Genomic DNA, 7,420 nt, shown 5'->3' on the forward strand with positions numbered 1-7,420 from the left:
TTCTTCTGGGGAGCAGTACGCACACCCCCTATATGGCGCGCCACTATCGACGAAATATGATCGGTAGTCTACCTAGAGGTATGCCCAAGGTAGTAGATTATCGGCAGACAGGTGCGCAAGCTATGAACAAGATGGTGATGCAAGATAGACACGAGGTTTTATCTAGGTTTGGCCACCGTGTAGGCGTAATACCTACGTCCTACGTCTGATTGTATTGCTGTATGTCAATGAGATGTTTTTTGAGAGGGGTCCCCTACCCGCCTTATATAGTCTAGGGGGCTAGGTTACAGATCTGGAAACTAATCCTAACCAGTTACAATTGCCATAGGTGGCCGGATAAGGATTCCTATTCTAACCGACCAAGATCTTGCTTGATCTCCAAGTCTACCTTGATTCCTTGCGCAGGACTCTAAGCAGATTGGTCGAGCCACACGTCGTCTTCTAGTGGGCCAAACCCCCTAGTCCAGGCCAGCCCAAGCCTAGCCATAAGGGTATAGGTGTTAATACCCCCACACTCACCACTACAGACATCCTGGGTGACAACACAGAGAGAGAACGCCTCACTCGCTGTGGTAAGCATTACGTCCTAGTCAAAGGAAAGTTATATCACAAGAATGCCAAGGGAGAGCTAGTTTAGAAGTGCATTTCCATGGAAGAGGGCAAGAAGATACTAAAGGAGATCCATGCCAGCACTTGCGGTAATTACGTAGCTTCCAGAACACTGGTCAGCAAAGCCTTCTAGGCTAGTTTCTTTTGGCCTTCGGTAGTTGCCGATGCTGAGGGATTCGTTCGCCAGTGTGACAATTGTCAGTTTTTTGCTAAGCAAATCCATGTCCTGGCCTAGGCCTTGCAAATGATTCCTATGTCTTGGCCCTTTGCATGCTGGGGACTAGATATGATCGGGCCCTTCAAGCCCATGCTAGGAGGTTTCTACTGGGTCTACGTCTACATCGACAAATTCTTCAAGTGGATCAAATACAAACCCTTGGTCCAAGCTACAGCGAAGAAGGCGACTGAGCTGATTGATGACATCATTCATTGGTTCGGCCTAACGAACAGCATCATCACTGGCTTACGGTCCACGTTCACTGGTGCCAATTTCTAGGACTTCTACGACGAAAGGTGCATCTTAGTTAATTATGTCTCGGTTGCACACCCCAAGGCTAATGGCCAAGTTGGCGCGCCAACGGCATGATTCTCGATGCGTTGAAGAAGAGGCTCTATAAGAATGAGTAGACGCACCCCAGAAAGTGGCTCAAGGAATTGCCAGCTATGGTCTAGGGACTAAGGACCCAACCCAATCGCAACATTGGTGTCTCCCCATACTTCATGGTTTTTGGCTCCGAGGCCGTTTTACTAGCCAACTTCGCTTTCCAAGCACCCAGAGTGGAGAACTACAACTAAGAAAACTCCAACCAAGCCCGTCTTGTTGAGTTGGATAGCCTAGAGGAGGAGCGCCTGGTTTTGTGTGTTTGGATAGTGAAGTACCTTGACAGCATGCGAAGTTACTACAACCGCAACGTCAATGATCGATTCTTCGTGGTTGGAGACCTAGTACTCGGCAAGAAGCAGAAGACCGACAGGATGCACAAGCTATCTTCACCCTAGGAGGGCCCCTTCATCGTCAAGGCTGTCACCTGACCAGGTTCCTATAGGCCAAGCGACATGGATGAAAGAGATGTCCTGAATTCTTGGCGCCCGAGCCACAGAAGGACGACGTCGCCCAAACTACTTACTCCGATGACCCGATGCGTCGCAACGATGACCACCGCCATGACGATAGTTTGCAAAGCTCGAGCATCGGGTAACATACGCCACCGACCAGATGTTCTGTCTAAAGCTAAGTCATGCTTTAATATTTTCCTAAATATTGTCTAGTCTCCATATATCACCATAATGTTTATCCGAGCTATTTTCTCCATATTTGCTCTCCAAACGATTTTTTGAACCCCCAAACAGTCATGTTGATGCTCGGACGCCTCCAGAGACGGCCTAGTCTCCAGCCCCTCCCTACACATGCTACGGGCTCCGCGCTTTGCGTTATGGGTGGTCGGCTACGGTTCCTTGGTGACGCCAGTTCCTCCTACACGTGCACGGGCTCTACGCTCGACGTTATGGACTATGGGCTAGCTAGGGCTGGAGACTCAGCTACACACTAACTAGTCAGGTGGTTTATATTAAATATAAATACATCTTCGCTCCAACTGATCACCGAGCTACATACGCTATTTTTTTCCCCGGAGTTCATATATTTTTACATCATGTACTACTCATTCTACATGTTGGTATTGCAGGATCATCGTCCAGGTGATCGGACCACCTGGTGCTCGAACTTCTCCACCGATCAACTGGTCGAACCACTTGGTTCATGGACTCCATCGCTGACCAGTTGATTGCACTATTCACCGGTCGCTTCTACTCAATGCTCACTTCACCACCGACCAGTTGACCAAATTGTTCGTCGCTCGTGCTTCATCGCCAGCTACGTCGGTTACTCCTCAGCGCTTGGATTCTTCGTGCTCGAGGACTAAGTGGGCACACTTCACTGCACGGACATCGCCAGCTACGCCGAGGACTTCTTGGCGCTCGGACATCGCCAGCTGCGCCGAGGACTCCTCGGTGCTCGGACATCACCAGCTATGCTGGGGACTCCTTCGTGCTCGGACATCGCCAGCTATGCCGAGGACTCCTCAGTGCAATAACATCGCCAGCTACGTTGGGGACTCCTCGATGCTTGGACATCGCCAGCTACACTGAGGACTCCTCAGACATCACCAGCTACCTCGGGGACTCCTCGGACATCGCCAGCTACGTCAAGGACTCCTCGGTGCTCGGACATCGCCAGCTATGTCGGGGACTCCTCGGTGCTCGGACATAGCCAGCTACACCGGGGACTCCTCGGACATCGCCAGCTATGTCAGGGACTCCTCGGTGCTCGGACATCGCCAGCTACACCGGGAACTCCTTGGTGCTCGGACATCGCTAGCTGCGTCGGGGACTCCTTGCTGCTCGGACATTGCTAGCTACGTCGAGGACTCCTCGCTGCTCAAACGTCGCCCGCTATGCCAGGGACTCCTTGGTGCTCGGACATCGCCAGCTACGCCAGGAACTCCTTAGTGCTCGGACGTCACCAGGTACGCCGGGGACTCCTTAGTGCTCGGACATCGCCCTTAGTGGTTGGATCTTGCTACATCTCATCGATGTGCTATCAAGCTGCTCCATGCTGTTTGGATCAAGGTGCTAATCTTGGGCAGCATGTCTGGGGTCTTGATGCGCGCATGTCAGATGACGTCAGCAAAGCTTTCATACTTCTTTTTCATTGACCCTGCTACAAGATTCATTCTTCATCTTCTAGTAGGCTCAGGGACTAAGTGGGCACACTTCACCTTGTGGTGAATGTGTGCTTTTCTCGTCTTGAGGCAATGCCCGGGGACTGGCTGCCTGCTCGGCTGGTCTTCTACTTTCTGACCCTAGCACCATGTGACTACGTCACCTACTGTCAGGCTCAGGGACTAGTTGTGGGGGTATGGCCCCCGGTATCCACAAGACAAGACATGGGCCACACCATCAGAGGTGGCCTAGCCCACAAGATCAAGGCGTGCACGGCGCTACTTGGCGTGCACCGCAAGATATTGTATAGTACCAAATAGGCTACTTTCCTTGTAACCCTACCCCTCTAGAGTATATAAGGAGAGGCAGGGGTCCCCTAGTGGACAGATCGATATATCTCAATGCAATACATCATAACACAGGATGTAGGTATTACGTCATACTAACGGCCGAACCTGTCTAAATCTTGTGTGTTGGTGCTTATATTACCATCTCGCTCCTAATCTCGCTCACCTCTACAACAAATCTACCATCATGGGATACCCCTCGGTGGACTGCCAAGCATCTTTTGTCGACACGGTACCATCTACAACAATGAGAATAAAACCCTGAGTATGAGAAGGTACTCAGCTAGACTTACCTGTCATAAACTAGAAATAAATTAACTCCAAGGATTATGCAAGGCTATATAAGTGGAGGTAGCTTGACAACATTTTGCATAAAAAGCGATTTACTCAGTTATACAATTATACTTTGGTCATCAAGTTAATTATAGCTATTCATCTCTAGATTAGCAACTATCCTATGCCAAACATGTGGTATATCATTTTAAGAGCATGCAATAGTAATCATAGCCAGTGTAGTAATTCCATGTTTATCCGAACCATCACATTCCATAATACAATTACTACGATGTTGGTGCTAGCCAAGTTTCTCACTATCCGGGAGAGACGGTGATTTAAATCGATTTCAACCAGCTGGGAATTTATTCTTAACACAAACCTAGGTAGACCAGATCAACGGTCACCTTAGGTCACCTTTGGTACAACTCAAGTCCACTTTTCGTAGGTTCGCCCAGCGCCGCACAATCAAGGACAACCAGCTGCCAGGACGTTCAAGCCCAGCCTACCCTTGGGCTCACGTCTGGCTCCTCGCACATCCTTACTACCATCCAGAGTGTGCACTCTAACAAAGCAGGGCCTGGCTTGAGTTGAGCTACTTGGCTTCGTGGTAGGAATGAGTTATCCAGCCAGCTAAGTGATAGGCATACGTTCAATCTTGTCAAAAGGGCCAACAATGGTACGGTCCTTAATCGGCACAGATGGAATCACATGAGTCAACCTATGCATAGACTCCGTCCAGCCTCCATTTACATTACCCCATGGTTCTTTTCCATGATAGCAAATATAGCCAACCGTGCTTCGGTATCCATCTATATCTCGCAGGTGACAGGAAATCACCCGACTTCTACCGGTCTAAGCATAGCTAAGCATATATTCAATCCTAGACCTACACAGTGTTAAGGGTGCCTATTTCTGGACAAGGTAGTTCTATGCATCAAGTGGTTCCAGTCAACTCTTATAACCTAATGCATCAGTCATAAAGGACTCAAGTATTATTTTGTAAAACAATGGGAGACTTAGAATGCTCTGGGGCTTGCCTTTGAGAAAAGAGGTGGGGCGGTGATCTAGGCACTCAAGGAGCTCTTCTGGAGTCTGCTCCTCTTCTCCTAGAGCTACGGTTTGAGGAGTCTCCTACTGATCCCCTTCCTCTTCTTCATTGAATTCCAGCAATGTTATCTCCTCGGTTGATCCTATATGCATGATCATGGAATAAGATATTGCGAATGCATGTATGACGACACGTATAATATGATAAAACATGATGAATGCATCCTCATAAGTATTTTCAATAGCATGGTGTTAAAGTAATAACGAGTGCATCATATTCTACTGAGTAGGTGCATATTTCTTCTTTATTCTTAAGCAAACACTTCTGCAATTCATTTACCGAACTACAAAATAGCAGCTATTTGTTTTAACCATAACTGGAGTCATATACATCAAAATCCTATGGTTGTGGACATTCTGGAAAGCTTATGAAATTGTCTACAACTTTCTTTTAATACCCTTAATGTGATTCAACAGTTATCTAGGTCAAACAATTTAGTCAATCAAATCTGTCCACAGAACAAACAATTAGGGCAGCAAACTTCTAACAGCCAAAACTCTCAAACCCTAAGGCCTATGACCATGAAAATTTAACACAAGGTAGATCAATAAGTTATCTACAACTTTGTTATTAATAAGTTTTACAGAAAAGGCTATTATCAACATGAAATCACCCACACAACCTAAACTATACATGCAGCCATTTATTTGAATTATAAAGCAAGGATTAATTAGTTGCATACAACCAATTGCTTGTAAGCTTTACTATGAACACCTATAGTTCCTATGCATCACAAGCACCATAGAAAACATCATGGTCAAGTACAATCTATTTATTTAAACACCTTTATTAATTTAATTAGATAATTAGGGGAACTAACAAATATATATCAAATGTTCACAATAAATTCTCATAAAATTACAGTAGCTTCCTAGTGCTCACAGTAGTCCACTGTGAAAATTTCATACCATTTGCACATGCAAAGAATTCTCTACAAAAATAACAAGCTAGCAAGGTCTATTTTAGTGAAAATAGTTAACCCTATAGAAACGTGTCAAACAATAGATTATATATTTTTCCTAGCTTTATATTAGTGCCATACTACTGTATAAAAATTTGCATAGCAATATGTTACATATTTTTATCCCTATAATTTTCCTCAAAAATGTCATTTATTAATAGATAAATAGAAAGATCATATTTCAATCAAGTTTACTACAAGATTAATATTTTTCCTAGCTAGAACATGTCAACACAAGACTAACAAAATTGGAATCACAATTTTATCACATTTCTAGCTCAAGATATATAATTTATAAGATTGTAAACATTCAAAAAGCATTTATCTAAATACATTTTAATCACCATGAAAAAATATAAGAAACTGTACATTTCATATTTTTATAAAACACTACACTTCATGAGGATTACAACAAAATTTGGTTCACAAGAATTGGACATCTAGAACTCCACTTATGATTTTTCAAAGTTTGCATTCAAATCTGAAATAAATGAACTAGCTTATAGAACTAAGCCGCTGACAGCTGGGACCCCAGGGTCAGACGGGCCCACGTGTCAATGGCACCAAAATAGGGGACCGGCATGGACCGGTCGGAGTTCACCGACGGTAACCTCTCCGGCGATGGCACCGGCACCACAGCGATCCCCAAGCCATCCCGCACGCACTAGGCAAGCTATCTAGATCGATTCCCGACGCGAATGGTGACGGCGGCACTCATGGCGGCACGGCTGAGCGGGTCAATGACAAGGCACTGGAGCTGGCTGAGACAGCTCAATCGAGGGTTCAGCCAAGCTTATATAGTCTACGGCAATGCTAGCGCACACCCTATCGCGGCAAACGACGGTCGGAGGCGTCCTAGCGAGGGCCGCGTGCTGCACAAAGGCTTACCGTGCGCGCAAGCTAGCAAGGCGGTTGCGGTGAGACGGTGGAAGCACAACAGAGCTACAACGGTGGTGGAGGAGCGATGTGGGCGCAAGGCAAGGTCGAGCAGCCGACGATGGCGTCGGTGGCGCTACGCCGAGCTGCTGCGGCTACTGCGCGATGGCGAAGGAGGAGACAGGAGGGAAATGAGAGTGCACGAAGTCACGGACGAGCGCTGGGGGGTGAAGGCGCATCTTGGCCCGACGTGGCCTGACTAGCCGGGTCATTGGTGTCAAGCGGCTTCCACATAGCGGCCAAACCCTGCGCCCGTCGGCCACTAATGGCCAGGCCAATTCGGCCATCAAAGCCAGTGCCCGAGCCTGACAACGTGTCTTGGCGATGATCAATCTCCTCATCCACAGCACATTAGCGCAAGCTACCTTAACAAAAGTTGTAGCCCTATATACCATCTCCAATTTCTCTTAAAAGATCAAGGTCTAATTCTCAACGAATAAGGAGTAAAATCGTCACAAATCG

This window comes from Miscanthus floridulus, chromosome 17 (assembly GCF_019320115.1).
Source record: "Miscanthus floridulus cultivar M001 chromosome 17, ASM1932011v1, whole genome shotgun sequence".
Taxonomy (NCBI): domain Eukaryota; kingdom Viridiplantae; phylum Streptophyta; class Magnoliopsida; order Poales; family Poaceae; genus Miscanthus; species Miscanthus floridulus.